Here is an 18,298-nt window from a genome sequence, read left to right as displayed (position 1 = left end):
AAAAAAAAAAAATAATACAATATGGTACTTACCTCACACCAATGGGTTTTATTATTAGGTTAGAGGAGGAGGGCGGGTGGGCGACACTACACGTGTAGTGTCTCGGGTTTCCTCTCCACCAGAATTTATTGGTGAGGGACTTCCCAGAAGTCCGCGGGTCAAAATTCCTGTTCCCGCCTTAAAAAATAAAATAGAAAAAAAAAACAACAGGAGCAAAGAGGAACAGAAACGGGACCAGGTAAGTGTTTACTTAAATACTCACCCACCAGCAGCCCCCGCACTCCGCTCCCGCTGAAACTCCAAGAGATGCTCCTGTAAGGTAAGTTATTTTAAACTTCAATACTCACCCACCAGCAGCCCCCGCACTCCGCTCCTGCTGAAACTCCAAGTGATTGCCCCTGCAAGGTAAGTTATTTTAAACCTAAATACTCACCTACCGGCAACCCCTCCATATATCTAAAAGTTTCTGTGAGCTAACCCCTCTTTTTTTAAAACAGTCTGACAATTGATAGCTACTGTCGATCCATTTAATTTTGGCTATTTTCCCTCTGTCCAACATTTACTTCAAACTTGCCATGTCTATCCTTAACCATTTTTCATTGACACTTTTTGCGGAGTGCACAGTTTCCCTCAGGGATTTCTGGTCAATGTGACATTCAATAGGTATATTACCCAAATCCCCTAATCCCAAAGTTTCTGTCAATATCTGAGATAAATAAAAGGCCATATCCACCGCCTCTACAAGGCATAATGTCTCAGCTGCCAAAGTGCTTTTGACCACCCTCCTGATTTTCTTTGTTTCCCACACAAGAGGGCAACTTTTACCATTGTTCCACAAAAGGAAAATTATAAAACCTCCTTAGCTTGAAACCCCATCACATAAATTTGCATAGGAAGCATCACAAACTACACATTTCAAGTGCCTAAGGTCACCTAAAAGCAGGAACCTCAAAGCACGTTCCTGCATTTGTTGTTTGACCAACCCTTTATTTCCTCTTATTCTGTCTTCCACTTTGGGATCATTCATTTTTGGGCTCAACTCTAAGACATCAAAACTCACGTCCGGTCTAGTCTGTCTACCTAACCAGTTCAGTTGCCCAATTAAACTTCGCAGTTACTCTTTCTCCAGCTTTGAAACGATTGTGTCTTTTTGTGAAACCCGGCCATGGCTAATTTCTATTGGGTTGATGCTTTCCAAATACGATTGCTGATGTAAAGTTGCCCCTAACTTAGTCTGTCCGATTTCCAGTCCAATATATTAAAATGCACAGAAGCCTGACTTCCAACCCTGAATTCTTTCCTCAAACCAGAGAGTACAATAGCTTCGAAATCGTCGTCCCACCACACAAAAAATCATCGACATGCATCATAAAGGTGCCAGGAAGGTTTATTTTATAATGTTAGTACACCATTGCCGGATCTGCTTTCAACTGGCAACAGCCTAACTTTAACAAAACTGACCTTACCGAAAAATATCAGACTCTAGACGCCTCATTTAATCCATATACACATTTGTTCAACTTCCAGAGTACCCCTTCTGTGTTAGCTGCTTCTTTAGGAGGACGGAGAAAAATGTCTCTCTGGAACAGATGCCCCTGCAAGAAGGTAGCTTTCATATCTATAGATTTGCATTCACATGCCTTTGTGGCTAATAGAGCCAAGAACATCTTTAAAATAACCTTTCCTGCTGTAGGTGAACCTACCGTGAAATCCTGAGCTTCTAAGTTTTCTTCAAATCCCCTTGCCACAAGCCTGGCCTTTGCCTTATAAGAACAAAGAACAAAGAAAATTACAGCACAGGAACAAGCCCTTCGGCCCTCCCAGCCTGCGCCGATCCAGATCCTTTATCTAAACCTGTTGCCTATTTTCCAAGGATCTGCTTCCCTTTGTTCCTCGCCCGTTCATATGTCTATCCAGATGCATCTTAAATGATGCTATCGTGCCCGCCTCTGCCACCTCCGCTGGCAAAGCATTCCAGGCACCCACCATCCTCTGCGTAAAAAACTTTCCACGCACATCTCCCTTAAACTTTCCCCCTTTCACCTTGAAATCGTGACCCCTTGTAATTGACACCCCCACTCTTGGAAAAAGCTTGTTACTATCCACCCTGTCCATAACTCTCATAATTTTGGAGAGTTCAACCAGGTCCCCCCCTCAACCTCCGTCTTTCCAACGAAAACAATCCTAATCTACTCAACCTTTCTTCAGAGCTAGCACCCTCCATACCAGGCAACATCCTGGTGAACCTCCTCTGCACCCTCCCTAAAGCATCAACATCCTTCTGGTAATGTGGCGACCAGAACTGCACGCAGTATTCCAAATGTGGCCTTACCAAAGTCATATACAACTGTAACATGACCTGCCGACTCTTGTACTCAATACCCCGTTCGATTAAGGCAAGCATGCTGTGTGCCTTCTTGACCACTCGATCGACCTGCGTTGCCACCTTCAGGGTACAATGGACCTGAACTCCCAGATCTCTCTGTACATCAATTTTCCCCAGGACCCTTCCATTGACCGTATAGTCTGCTCTTGAATTAGATCTTCCAAAATGCAACACCTCGCATTTGTCTGTATTGAACTCCATCTGCCATTTCTCTCCCCGACTCTCCAATCTATCTGTATTTTGCTGTATTCTCTGACAGGCCTCCTCGCTATTTGCAATTCCACCTATCTTAGTATCATCTGCAAACTTGCTAATCAGACCACCCATAACTTCATCCAGATCATTTATGTATATCACAAACAACAGTGGTCCGAGCACGGATCCCTGTGGAACACCACTAGTCACCTTTCTCCATTTTGAGACACTCCCTTCCACCACTACTCCCTGTCTCCTGTTGCCCAGCCAGTTCTTTATCCATCTAGCTAGTACACCCTGAACCCCATGTCTTCACTTTTTCCATCAACCTGCCATGGGAAACTATATCAAACGCCTTACTGAAGTCCATCTAAATGACATCTACAGCCGTTCCCTGATCAATTAACTTTGTCTTTTCCTCAAAGAATTCTATTAGGTTTGTAAGACATGACCTTCCCTGCACAAAACCATGCTGCCTTTCACTGATGAGTCTATTTTCTTCCAAATGTGAATAGATCCTATCCCTCAGTATCTTCTCCAACAGATTGCCTACCACTGACGTCAAGCTCACAGGTCTATAATTCCCTGGATTATCCCTGCTACCTTCCTTAAACAAAGGGGCAACATTAACAATTCTCCAGTCGTCCAGGACCTCATCCGTGCTCAAGGATGCTGCAAAGATATCTGTCAGCCCCAGCTATTTCGTCCCTCGCTTCCCTCAGTAATCTGGGATAGATCCCATCCGGACCTGGGGACTTTTCCACCTTAATGCCTTTTAGAATACCCAAAACCTTCCCCTTCCTTATGCCGACTTGACCTAGAGTATTTAAACATCCATCCCTAGCATCAACATCTGTCATGTCCCTCTCCTTGGTGAATACCGATGTGAAGTACTCATTAGGAATCTCACCTATTTCCTCTGACTCAACGCATAAATTCCCTCTTTTGTCTTTGAGTGGGCCAATCCTTTCTCTAGTGACCCTCTTGCTCCTTAGAACATAGAACATAGAACAATACAGCAGAGAACAGGCCCTTCGGCCCACGATGTTGTGCCGAACCTTTGTCCTAGATTAATCATAGATTATCATAGAATTTACAGTGCAGAAGGAGGCCATTCGGCCCATCGAGTCCGCACCGGCTCTTGGAAAGAGCACCCTACCCAAGGTCAACACCGCCACCCTATCCCCACAACACAGCAACACTACCCAACACTAAGGGCAATTTTGGACACTAAGGGCAATTTATCATGGCCAATCCACCTAACCTGCACATCTTTGGACTGTGGGCGGAAACCGGAGCACCCGGAGGAAACCCACGCACACACGGGGAGGACGTGCAGACTCCGCATAGACAGTGACCCAAGCCAGAATCGAACCTGGGAACCTGGAGCTGTGAAGCAATTGTGCTATCCACAATGCTACCGTGCTGCCCTTAAGAACAACTTAATCGAACACTCTATCATTCTACCGTAATCCATGTACCTATCCAATAGCTGCTTGAAGATCCCTAATGTTTCCGACTCAACTACTTCCACAGGCAGTGCATTCCATGCCCCCACTACTCTCTGGGTAAAGAACCTACCTCTGACATCCTCCCTATATCTTCCACCATTCACCTTAAATTTATGTCCCCTTGTAATGGTTTGTTCCACCCGGGGAAAAAGGTCTCTGACTGTCTACTCTATCTATTCCCCATATCATCTTCTCAACCTCTATCAAGTTGCCCCTCATCCTTCTCCGCTCTAATGAGAAAAGGCCTAGCACCCTCAACCTTTCCTTGTAAGACCTACTCGCCATTCCAGCCAACATCATGGTAAATCTCATTTGACCTTTTCCAAAGCTTCCACATCCTTCCTAAAATGAGGCAACCAGAACTGTACACAGTACTCCAAATGTGGCCTTACCAAAGTTTTGTACAGCTGCATTATCACCTCAAGGCTCTTAAACTCAATCCCTCTGTTAATGAATGTGAGCACACCATAGGCCTTCTTCACAGCTCTATTCACTTGAGTGGCAACTTTCAAAGATGTATGAACATAGACCCCAAGATCTCACTGCTCCTCCACATTGCCAAGAACTCTACCGTTAATCCTGTATTCCGCATTCATATTTGTCCTTCCAAAATGGACAACCTCACACTTTTCAGGGTTAAACTCCATCTGCCACTTCTCAGCCCAGCTCTGCATCCTATCTATGTCTCTTTGCAGCCGACAACAGCCCTCCTCACTATCCACAACTCCACCAATCTTCATATCGTATCGGCTGCAAATTTACTGACCCACCCTTCAACTCCCTCATCCAAGTCATTAATGAAAATCACAAACAGCAGAGGACCCAGAACTGATCCCTGTGGAACGCCACTGGTAACTGGGATTGGCTGAATATTTGCCATCCACCACCACTCTCTGACTTCGATCGGTTAGCCAGTTCGTTATCCAACTGACCAAATTTCGCATTATCTCATGCCTCCTTACTTTCTGCATAAGCCTACCATGGGGAAACTTATGAAATGCCTTACTAAAATCCATGTATACTACATCCACTGCTTTACCTTCATCCACATGCTTGGTCACCTCCTCAAAGAATTCAATAAGACTTGTAAGGCAAGACCTACCCCTCACAAATCCGTGCTGACTATCCCTAATCAAGCAGTGTCTTTCCAGATGCTCAGAAATCCTATCCTTCAGTACCCTTTCCATTACTTTGCCTACCACCGAAGTAAGACTAACTGGCCTGTAATTCCCAAGGTTATCCCTAGTCCCTTTTTTGAACAGGGGCACGACATTCGCCACTCTCCAATCCCCTGGTACCACCCCTGTTGACAGTGAGGGCGAAAAGATCATTGCCAACGCCCTGCCCTCAACCATGTCTCAGTGATACCAAAACATAACATTCCCAGGTTTTAATCCAAGCCCTGCTACACTTCTCGCATTGAAACAAATGCACCTCAGACCACCTGTCCTTTAAGTTCATCATCTCTTCCCTGTCTACTCTTCCCCTTAGTCACATTGAGTTTATTATCTAGTACCTTACTGGCTTTAGTTGCTGCCTCTTTACTGACCTCTAACTTCCTAATCTGGTTCTCATCCCCCTGTCACATTCGTTTAAAACCTCCCCAACAGTGTTAGCAACACTAGGACATTGGTTCCAGTCCTGCCCAAGTGTAGACCATCCGATTTGTAATGGTCACACCGCCCCCAGAACCGGTTCCAATGTCCCAAAAATCTGACTCCCTCCCTCCTGCACCATCTCTCAAGCCACGCTTTCATTCTGACTATTCTTGAATTTCTACTCTGACTGTCTCTTGGCACTGGTAGCAATCCTGAGATTACTACCTTTGAGGTCCTACTTTTTAAACTTATCTCCTAACTCCCTAAATTCTGATTGTCGGACCTCATCCCGTTTTTTTACCTATGTCATTGGTGCCTATGTGCACCACCACAACTGGCTTTTCACCCTCCCCCTTCAGCACGTCCTGCAGCCGATCTGAGACATCCCTGACCCGTGCACCCGGGAGGCAACATACCATTCGGGAGTCTCGTTTTCGACCACAGAAACGCCTGTCTACTCCCCTAACGATTGAATCTCCCATGACTATAGCCCTGCCAGTCTTTATCCCGCCCTTCTGTGCAGCAGAGCCAGCCACGGTGCCATGAGCCTGGCTACTCCTGCCTTCCCCTGGTGAGTCATCTCCCCCAACAGTATCCAAAACGGTATACCTGTTTTGGAGGGAGATGACCGCAGGGGATACCTGCACTGTCTTCCTGTCTTTCACTGCCTTTTGGTCACCCATTCCCTGTCTCCCTTACCAATTCTAATCTACGGTGTGATCAACTCACTGAACATGCTATCCACGACGTCCTCAGCATCGCGGATGCTCCAAAGAGAGTCCATCCGCAGCTACAGTAAATAGTCTATTTAAACTGAGCCCTATAGAAAACAGCCGTGTAAACAGTGCCCTACAGAAAACAGTCCATGTCAACAGTGTCCTACATTAAACAGAACCTATGTAAATAGTGCCCTGCAGTAAACAGTCTATGTGTTCAGTGCTCTACAGTAAACAGTCTATGTGTACAGTGCTCTACAGCAAACAGTCTATGTAAACAGTGCCCCACAGTAAACAGACTATTTAAACAGTGCCCTACTGTAATCAGTCTATTCAAACAGTGCCACACAGTATGGAGTCTATTTATATAGTGCCCCACGGCAAACAGTCCATTTAAACAGTGCCTTACAGTAAACAGTCTATATAAACAGTGCCCTACAGTAAACAGTCTATATAAACAGTGCCCTACAGTAAACAGTCTATTTAAACTGTGCCCTCCAGCAAAAGGTCTGTGTAAACAGTGCCCTGCAGTAAACAGTCTATGTACACAATGCCCTATAGTGAACAGTCTATTTAAACTGAGACCTATAGAAAACAGTCCATGTAAGCAGTGTCCTACAGTAAACAGTCTATGTCAACAGTGCCCTACAGCAAACAGAGCCTATATAAACAGTGCCCGGCAGTAAACAGTCGATGTATACCGTGCTATACAGCAGTCTATGTAAACAGTGCCCGACAGTAAACAGTCGATGTATACCGTGCTTTCCAGCAGTCTATGTAAACAGTGCCCGACAGTAAACAGAGTCTATTAAAACAGTGTCACATAGTAAATAGATTCTATTTAATGTTTCCCACAGTAAACGGATTCTATTTGAAGCTTCCCACAGTACACCGTCTATTTAAACAGTGTCCCACAGTAAACATATTCTTTTCAAACAGATTCCTCCTATAAACAGTCCATTTAAAAAGTGCCCTACAGTAAACAGAGTCGAGTGCCCCTCAGTAAACAGACAATTTAAACAGTGCCTTACAATAAACGGCCTATTTAAACAGTGCCATACACGAAGCAGTCTATGTAAAAAGTGCCCAACAGTAAACAGTCTATTTAAACATTGTCCTACAGTAAACAGAGTCTATATGAACAGTGCCCCGCAGTAAACAGACAATGTAAACAGTATCATAGAGTAAATAATCTCTTTAATCTGAGCCCTACATAAAAAAGTCTGTGCAAACAGTGACAGTAAACAGTCTATGTCAACAGTGCCCTACAGTAAACAGAGCCTATGTAAACAGTGCCCTGCAGTAAACAGTCTATGTATACAGTGCTCTACAGCAGTCTATGTAAACAGTGCCCCACAGTAAACAGACTATTTAAACAGTGCCCTACCGTAATCAGTCTATTCAAACAGTACCACACAGTATGGAGTCTATTTATATAGTGCCCCACGGTAAACAGTCTATTTAAACAGTGCCTTACAGTTAACAGTCTATTTACACAGTGCCCTATAGTAATCAGTCGAGATAGAATCACAGAATCATAGAATTTACAGTGCAGAAGGCGGCCACTGGGCCCATCGAGTCTGCACCCTCCCTTGGAAAGAGCAAGCTACTTAAGCCCTGCCCTCCACCCCATCCCAGTAACCCCACCAACCCGTTTTTTGGACACAAAGGGCAATTTTTCATGGCCAATCCACCTAACGTGCACATCGGTGGATGGTGGGAGGAAATCGGAGCATCCGGAGGAAACCGACGTAGACACAGGGAGAAAGTGCAAACTCCGCGCAGACAGTGCCCAAGCTGGGAATCGAGCCTGGGACCCTGGATCTGTGAAGCAACTGTGCTAACCACTGTGCCGCCGTGCCCCCTATGTAAACAGTGCCCTACAGTGAACAGTCTATACCAACAGTGCCGTACAGTAAACAAAGTGTATGTAAACAGTGTCCTGCAGTAAACAGAGTCTATGTAAACCATGTGTGAAAGAAAAGTGTCTATGTAAACAGTGTCCAACAGTAAACCGGGTCTCGGTAAACAGTGTCCTATAGTAAACAGTGTCTTTGTAAACAGAATCCAACAGTAAACAGTGTCTAGGTAAACAGTGTCCTATAGTAAACAGTGTCGATGGAAACTGCGTCCTGCTGTAAATGGAGTCTATGTAAACAGTGCTCTGCAATAAACAGTCTATGTATACAGTGTCGTAGAGTAAACAGGGTCTATGTAAACAGTGTCCTAGAGTAAACAGTCTACTTAAACAGTGCCCCACAGTAAACAGTCTATGTAAACAATAACTTACAGTAAACAGAGTCTATGAAAACAGTGCCCGGAAGTAAACAGTCTACGCAAACAGTGTCCTACAGTAAGTAGTCTATGTAAACCGTGTCCCACAGTAACAGTCTGTGTAAATAGTACCCTGCAGTAAAAATCTATGTTATCAGTGCCCACAGTAAACAGAGTCTATCTAAACTTTGCCCTACAGTAAACAGTCTATTTAAACAGAGCCCGATAGTAAATAGTCTATTTAAACAGTGTCCTACAGTAAGCAGTCTATACAAACAGTGCCCTACAGTAAACAGTCTATGTAAACAGTGACCTACAGTAAACAGTCTATATAAACAGTGCACTGCGCTTAATAGTTTATGCAAACAATGTCCCACAGTAAACCATTTATATAAACAGTGCCCTCCTGTAAACAGTCTATGGAAACATTGCCCTAAAGTAAACATAGTTTATGTAAACAGTGCCCTACAGTAAATAGTCTATGTAAACAGTGGCCTACAGTGAACAGCGTCTATGTAAACAGTACACTACAGCAAACAGTTTATTTAAACAGTACCCGGCAGCAAACAGTCTTTGTAAACAGTGCCCTACGGTAAACACAGTATATGTAAACAGTGCCCGACAGTAAACACAGTCTATGTAAACAGCACCCTTCAGTGAACAGTCTATATAAACTGCTGCAAACAGTCTATGTAAACAGTGCCCTACAGTAAATAGTCTATTTAAACAGCAACATACAGTAAACAGTCAATGTAAACAGTGCGTCAAAGAAAACAGTCTATGTAAACAGCGCCTCACAGTTACGTCTATGTAAACAGTGACCTACAGTAAACAGTCTATTCAAACAGTCCCCACAGTAAACTCTCTGATTAAACAGCATTGCGCAGTAAACAGTCCATGTAAAAGGTGTCCCACAGTAAACAATCTGTGTGAACCCTGGGAATTACAGGCCAGTTAGTCTTACTTCGGTGGTAGGCAAAGTAATGGAAAGGGTACTGAAGGATAGGATTTCTGAGCATCTGGAAAGACACTGCTTGATTCGGGATAGTCAGCACGGATTTGTGAGGGGTAGGTCTTGCCTTACAAATCTTATTGAATTCTTTGAGGAGGTGACCAAGCATGTGGATGAAGGTAAAGCAGTGGATGTAGTGTACATGGATTTTAGTAAGGCATTTGATAAAGTTCCCCATGGTAGGCTTCTGCAGAAAGTAAGGAGGCATGGGATAGTGGGAAATTTGGCCAGTTGGATAACGAACTGGCTAACCGATAGAAGTCAGAGAGTGGTGGTGGATGGCAAATATTCAGCCTGGATCCCCGTTACCAGTGGTGTACCGCAGGGATCAGTTCTGGGTCCTCTGCTGTTTGTGATTTTCATTAATGACTTGGATGAGGGAGTTGAAGGGTGGGTCAGTAAATTTGCAGACGATACGAAGATTGGTGGAGTTGTGGATAGTAAGGAGGGCTGTTGTCGGCTGCAAAGAGACATAGATAGGATGCAGAGCTGGGCTGAGAAGTGGCAGATGGAGTTTAACCCTGAAAAGTGTGAGGTTGTCCATTTTGGAAGGACAAATATGAATGCGGAATACAGGGTTAACGGTAGAGTTCTTGGCATTGTGGAGGAGCAGAGAGACCTTGGGGTCTATGTTCATACATCTTTGAAAGTTGCCACTCAAGTGGATAGAGCTGTGAAGAAGGCCTATGGTGTGCTCGCGTTCATTAACAGAGGGATTGAATTTAAGAGCCGTGAGGTGATGATGCAGCTGTACAAAACTTTGGTAAGGCCACATTTGGAGTACTGTGTACAGTTCTGGTCGCCTCATTTTAGGAAGGATGTGGAAGCTCTGGAAAAGGTGCAAAGAAGATTTACCAGGATGTTGCCTGGAAAGGAGAGTAGGTCTTACGAGGAAAGGTTGAGGGTGCTGGGCCTTTTCTCATTAGAACGGTGAAGGATGAGGGGAGACTTGATAGAGGTTTATAAGATGATCAGGGGAATAGATAGAGTAGACAGTAAGAGACTTTTTCCCCAGGTGGAACACACCATTACAAGGGGACATAAATTTAAGGTGAAAGGTGGAAGATATAGGAGGGATATCAGAGGTAGGTTCTTTACCCAGAGAGTAGTGGGGGCATGGAATGCACTGCCTGTGGAAGTAGTTGAGTCGGAAACATTAGGGACCTTCAAGCAGCTATTGGATAGGTACATGGATTACGGTAAAATGATATAGTGTAGATTTATTTGTTCTTAAGGGCAGCACGGTAGCATTGTGGATAGCACAATTGCTTCACAGATCCATGGTCCCAGGTTCGATTCCGGCTTGGGTCATTGTCGGTGCGGAGTCTGCACGTCCTCCCCGTGTCTGCGTGGGTTTCCTCCGGGTGCTCCGGTTTCCTCCCACAGTCCAGAGATGTGCGGGTTAGGTGAATTGGCCAATGATAAATTGCCCTTAATGTCCAAATTGCCCGTGGTGTTGGGTGGAGGTGTTGAGTTTGGGTAGGGTGCTCTTTCCAAGAGCCGGTGCAGACTCAAAGGGCCGAATGGCCTCCTTCTGCACTGTAAATTCAATGATAATCTATGATTAATCTAGGACAAAGGTTCGGCACAACATCGTGGGCCGAAGGGCCTGTTCTGTGCTGTATTTTCTATGTTCTATATGAACAGCATCCTACAGTAAACAGTCTATTTAAGCAGAGTCGTACTGTAAACAGTCTATTTAAAAAATGTCCAACAGAAAACAGTCTATTTTCTCCAGTGCCCTGTAGTAATCAGTCTATATAGAATCACAGAATCATAGAATTTACAGTGCAGAAGGAGGCCACGCGGCCCATCGAGTCTGCACCCTCCCTTGGAAAGAGCACCCTACATAAGGCCTGCCCTCCACCCATCCCCGTAACCCAGTAATCCACCAAACATTTTTTGGACACTAAGGGCAATTTTCATGGCCAATCCACCTAACGTGCACATCTTTGGACTGTGGGAGGAAATTGGAACACCCGGAGGAAACCGACGTAGACACAGGGAGAAAGTGCAAACTCCGCACACTCAGTGCCCAAGCTGGGAATCGAGCCTGGGACCCTGGATCTGTGAAGCAACTGTGCTAACCACTGTGCCGCCGTGCCCACTATGTGATCAATGCTCCACAGTAAACAGTCTATTCAAATAGTGCCCTACAGTAAACAGAGTGTATGTAAACTGTGCTCCACAGTAAATAGTCTATTTAAACAGTGTCCTACAGTAAGCAGTCTATACAAACAATGCCCTACGCTTAATAGTCTATGCAAACAATGCCCACAGTAAACAGTTTATATAAACAGTGCCCTACTGTAAACAGTCTATGTAAACATTGCCCTAAAGTAAGCATAGTTTATGTAAACAGTCCCCTACAGTAAATAGTCTATGTAAACAGTATCATGCAGTAAACAGAGTCCATGTAAATTATGTGTGAAAGTAAACAGTGTCTATGTAAACAGAGTCCAACAGTAAACAGAGTCTATGTAAACAGTCCTGTAGTAAACAGTATCTATGTAACCAGTGTTCTGCTGTAAACGGAGTCTATGTAAACAGTGCTCTGCAGTAAATAGCCCATGTATACAATGTATTTGAGTAAACAGGGTCTATGTAACAGTGTCCTACAGTAAACAGTCTATTTAAACAGTGCCCCGCAGTAAACAGGATCTATGTAAATAGTGTCCAACAGTAAAAAGTGTCTATGTAAACAGTTCCTATATAAAACAGTGTCTATGTAAACAGTGACCTACTCTAACCGGTGTCTATGCAAACAGTACCCTGCAGTAAGCAGTCTATGTATACAGTGTCCTAAAGTAAACAGAGTCTATGTAAACAGTGTCCTAGAGTAAACAGTCTATTTAAACAGTGCCCCACAGTAAACAGTCCATGTAAACAGTATCTTACAGTAAACAGAGTCTATGAAAACAGTACCCGGAAGTAAACAGTCTACGCAAACAGTGTCCTACAGTAAGTAGTCTCTGTAAAGCGTGTCCCACAGTAACAGTCTATGTAAATAGTAGCCTACAGTAAAACGTCTATGTTATCAGTGCCCACAGTAAACAGAGTCTATCTAAACTGTGCCCTACTGTAAACAGTCTATTTAAACAGCGCCCCATAGTAATAGTCTATTTAAACAGTGTCCTACAGTAAGCAGTCTATACAAACAGTGCCCTACAGTAAACAGTCTATGTAAACAGTGCCCAACAGTAAACAATCTATGTAAATAGTGAACTACAGTAAACAGTCTATATAAACAGTGCACTGCGCTTAATAGTCTATGCAAACAATGTCCCACAGTAAACCGTTTATATAAACAGTGCCCCACTGTAAACAGTCTATGGAAACATTGCCCTAAAGTAAACATAGTTTATGTAAACAGTGCCCTACAGTAAATAGTCTACGTAAACAGTGGCCTACAGTGAACAGAGTCTATGTAAAGAGTGCCCTATAGACAGTAAACAGAGTCTACGTAAACAGTACACTACAGTAAACAGTTTGTTTAAACAGTACCCGGCAGCAAACAGTCTATGTAAACAGTGCCCTACGGTAAACACAGTATATGTAAACAGCACCCTTCAGTAAACAGTCTATATAAACAGTGCCCTGCTGCAAACAGTCTATGTAAACAGTGCCCTACAGTAAACAGTCTATATTAACAGTGCCCTACAGTGAACGTTCTATGTAAACAGTGCCCTACAGTAAACAGTCTGTGTAAACAGTGCCTGACAGTAAATAGTCTATATTAACAGTGCCCTACAGTGAACGTTCTATGTAAACAGTGCCCTACAGTAAATAGTCTATTTAAACTGCAACCTACAGGAAACAGTCAATGTAAAGAGTGCGTCAAAGTAAACAGTCTATGTAAACAGTGCCTCACAGTTACGTCTATGTTAACAGTGACCTACAGTAAACAGTCTATTCAAACAGTCCCCACAGTAAACGCTCTGATTAAACAGCATTGCGCAGTAAACAGTCTATGTAAGAGGTGTCCCACAGTAAACAATCTATGTGAATAGCGTCCTACAGTAAACAGTCTATTTAAGCAGAGTCCTAGTGTAAACAGTCTATTTAAAAAATGTCCAACAGGAAACAATCTATTTTCTCCAGTGCCCTGTAGTAATCAGTCTATATAGAATCACAGAATCATAGAATTTACAGTGCAGAAGGCGGCCACCGGGCCCATCGAGTCTGCACCCTCCCTTGGAAAGAGCACCCTACATAAGCTCTGCCCTCCACCCATCCCCGTAACCCAGTAACCCCACCAAACTTTTTTTGGACACTAAGGGCAGTTTTCATGGCCAATCAACCTAACATGCACATCTTTGGACTGTGGGAGGAAATTGGAGCACCCGGAGGAAACCGATGTAGACACGGAGAGAAAGTGCAAACTCCGCACACACAGTGCCCAAGCTGGGAATCGAGCCTGGGACCCTGGATCTGTGAAGCAACTGTGCTAACCACTGTGCCGCCGTGCCCCCAATGTGAACAATGCCCGACAGTAAACAGTCTATTCAAATAGTGCCCTACAGTAAACAGAGTGTATGTAAACTGTGCCCTACAGTAAATAGTCTACTTAAACAGTGTCCTACAGTGAGCAGTCTATACAAACAGTGCCCTACGCTTAATAGTCTATGCAAACAATGTCCCACAGTAAACAGTGTATATAAACAGTGCACTACTGTAAACAGTCTATGTAAACATTGCCCTAAAGTAAACATAGTTTATGTAAACAGTCCCCTACAGTAAATAGTCTATGTAAACAGTATCATGCAGTAAACAGTCCTTGTAAATTATGTGTGAAAGTAAACAGTGTCTATGTAAACAGAGTCCAACAGTAAACAGAGTCTATGTAAATAGTCCTATAGTAAACAGTAGCTATGTAATCAGTGTTCTGCTGTAAACTGAGTCTATGTAAACAGTGCTCTGCAGTAAATAGCCCATGTATACAATGTATTTGAGTAAACAGGGTCTATGTAACATTGTCCTACAGTAAACAGTCTATTTAAACAGTGACCCGCAGTAAACAGGATCTATGTAAATAGTGTCCAACAGTAAAAAGTGTCTATGTAAACAGTTCCTATATAAAACAGTGTCTATGTAAACAGTGTCCTACTCTAACCGGTGTCTATGTAAACAGTACCCTGCAGTAAACAGCCTATGTATACAGTGTCCTAAAGTAAACAGAGTCTATGTAAACAGTGTCCTAGAGTAAACAGTCTATTTAAACAGTGCCCCACAGTAAACAGTCCATGTAAACAGTATCTTACAGTAAACAGAGTCTATGAAAACAGTACCCGGAAGTAAACAGTCTACGCAAACAGTGTCCTACAGTAAGTAGTCTCTGTAAAGCGTGTCCCACAGTAACAGTCTATGTAAATAGTAGCCTACAGTAAAACGTCTATGTTATCAGTGCCCACAGTAAACAGAGTCTATCTAAACTGTGCCCTACAGTAAACAGTCTATTTAAACAGCTCCCCATAGTAAATAGTCTATTTAAACAGTGTCCTACAGTAAGCAGTCTATACAAACAGTGCCCTACAGTAAACAGTCTATGTAAACAGTGACCTACAGTAAACAGTCTATATAAACAGTGCACTGCGCTTAATAGTCTATGCAAACAATGTCCCACAGTAAACCGTTTATATAAACATTGCCCTACTGTAAACAGTCTATGGAAACATTGCCCTAAAGTAAACATAGTTTATGTAAACAGTGCCCGACAGTAAATAGTCTATGTAAACAGTGGCCTACAGTGAACAGAGTCTATGTAAAGAGTGCCCTATAGACAGTAAACAGAGTCTACGTAAACAGTACACTACAGTAAACAGTTTGTTTAAACAGTACCCGACAGCAAACAGTCTATGTAAACAGTGCCCTACGGTAAACACAGTATATGTAAACAGCACCCTTCAGTAAACAGTCTATATAAACAGTGCCCTGCTGCAAACAGTCTATGTAAACAGTGCCTGACAGTAAACAGTCTATATTAACAGTGCCCTACAGTGAACATTCTATGTAAACAGTGCCCTACAGTAAATAGTGTATTTAAACTGCAACCTTCAGGAAACAGTCAATGTAAAGAGTGCGTCAAAGTAAACAGTCTATGTAAACGGCGCCTCACAGTTACGTCTATGTTAACAGTGACCTACAGTAAACAGTCTATTCAAACAGTCCCCACAGTAAACGCTCTGATTAAACAGCATTGCGCAGTAAACAGTCTATGTAAGAGGTGTCCGACAGTAAACAATCTATGTGAACAGCATCCTACAGTAAACAGTCTATTTAAGCAGAGTCCTAGTGTAAACAGTCTATTTAAAAAGTGTCCAACAGAAAACAATCTATTTTCTCCAGTGCCCTGTAGTAATCAGTCTATATAGAATCACAGAATCATAGAATTTACAGTGCAGAAGGCGGCCACCGGGCCCATCGAGTCTGCACCCTCCCTTGGAAAGAGCACCCTACATAATCACTGACCTCCACCCCATCCCCGTAACCCAGTAACCCCACCAAACTTTTTTTGGACACTAAGGGCAATTTTCATGGCCAATCAACCTAACATTTACATCTTTGGACTGTGGGAGGAAATTGGAGCACCCGGAGGAAACCGACGTAGACACAGGGAGAAAGTGCAAACTCCGCACACTCAGTGCCCAAGCTGGGAATCGAGCCTGGGACCCTGGATCTGTGAAGCAACAGTGCTAACCACTGTGCCGCCGTGCCCACTATGTCAACAATGCCCGACAGTAAACAGTCTATTCAAATAGTGCCCTACAGTAAACAGAGTGTATGTAAACTGTGCCCGACAGAAAATAGTCTATTTAAACAGTGTCCTACAGTGAGCAGTCTATACAAACAGTGCCCTACGCTTAATAGTCTATGCAAACAATGTCCCACAGTAAACAGTGTATATAAACAGTGCACTACTGTAAACAGTCTATGTAAACATTGCCCTAAAGTAAACATAGTTTATGTAAACAGTCCCCTACAGTAAATAGTCTATGTAAACAGTATCATGCAGTAAACAGTCCTTGTAAATTATGTGTGAAAGTAAACAGTGTCTATGTAAACAGAGTCCAACAGTAAACAGAGTCTATGTAAATAGTCCTATAGTAAACAGTAGCTATGTAATCAGTGTTCTGCTGTAAACGGAGTCTATGTAAACAGTGCTCTGCAGTAAATAGCCCATGTATACAATGTATTTGAGTAAACAGGGTCTATGTAACATTGTCCTACAGTAAACAGTCTATTTAAACAGTGACCCGCAGTAAACAGGATCTATGTAAATAGTGTCCAACAGTAAAAAGTGTCTATGTAAACAGTTCCTATATAAAACAGTGTCTATGTAAACAGTGTCCTACTCTAACCGGTGTCTATGTAAACAGTACCCTGCAGTAAACAGCCTATGTATACAGTGTCCTAAAGTAAACAGAGTCTATGTAAACAGTGTCCTAGAGTAAACAGTCTATTTAAACAGTGCCCCACAGTAAACAGTCCATGTAAACAGTATCTTACAGTAAACAGAGTCTATGAAAACAGTACCCGGAAGTAAACAGTCTACACAAACAGTGTCCTACAGTAAGTAGTCTCTGTAAAGCGTGTCCCACAGTAACAGTCTATGTAAATAGTAGCCTACAGTAAAACGTCTATGTTAACAGTGCCCACAGTAAACAGAGTCTATCTAAACTGTGCCCTACTGTAAACAGTCTATTTAAACAGCGCCCCATAGTAAATAGTCTATTTAAACAGTGTCCTACAGTAAGCAGTCTATACAAACAGTGCCCTACAGTAAACAGTCTATGTAAACAGTGACCTACAGTAAACAGTCTATATAAACAGTGCACTGCGCTTAATAGTCTATGCAAACAATGTCCCACAGTAAACCGTTTATATAAACATTGCCCTACTGTAAACAGTCTATGGAAACATTGCCCTAAAGTAAACATAGTTTATGTAAACAGTGCCCTACAGTAAATAGTCTATGTAAACAGTGGCCTACAGTGAACAGAGTCTATGTAAAGAGTGCCCTATAGACAGTAAACAGAGTCTACGTAAACAGTACACTTCAGTAAACAGTTTGTTTAAACAGTACCCGACAGCAAACAGTCTATGTAAACAGTGCCCTACGGTAAACACAGTATATGTAAACAGCACCCTTCAGTAAACAGTCTATATAAACAGTGCCCTGCTGCAAACAGTCTATGTAAACAGTGCCTGACAGTAAACAGTCTATATTAACAGTGCCCTACAGTGAACATTCTATGTAAACAGTGCCCTCCAGTAAATAGTCTATTTAAACTGCAACCTTCAGGAAACAGTCAATGTAAAGAGTGCGTCAAAGTAAACACTCTATGTAAACGGCGCCTCACAGTTACGTCTATGTTAACAGTGACCTACAGTAAACAGTCTATTCAAACAGTCCCCACAGTAAACGCTCTGATTAAACAGCATTGCGCAGTAAACAGTCTATGTAAGAGGTGTCCGACAGTAAACAATCTATGTGAACAGCATCCTACAGTAAACAGTCTATTTAAGCAGAGTCCTAGTGTAAACAGTCTATTTAAAAAATGTCCAACAGAAAACAATCTATTTTCTCCAGTGCCCTGTAGTAATCA

This window comes from Scyliorhinus torazame, chromosome 26 (assembly GCF_047496885.1).
Source record: "Scyliorhinus torazame isolate Kashiwa2021f chromosome 26, sScyTor2.1, whole genome shotgun sequence".
NCBI lineage: Eukaryota > Metazoa > Chordata > Chondrichthyes > Carcharhiniformes > Scyliorhinidae > Scyliorhinus > Scyliorhinus torazame.
The sequence above is the reverse complement of the archived record's forward strand: the minus strand, read 5'-3'. Positions refer to the sequence as shown.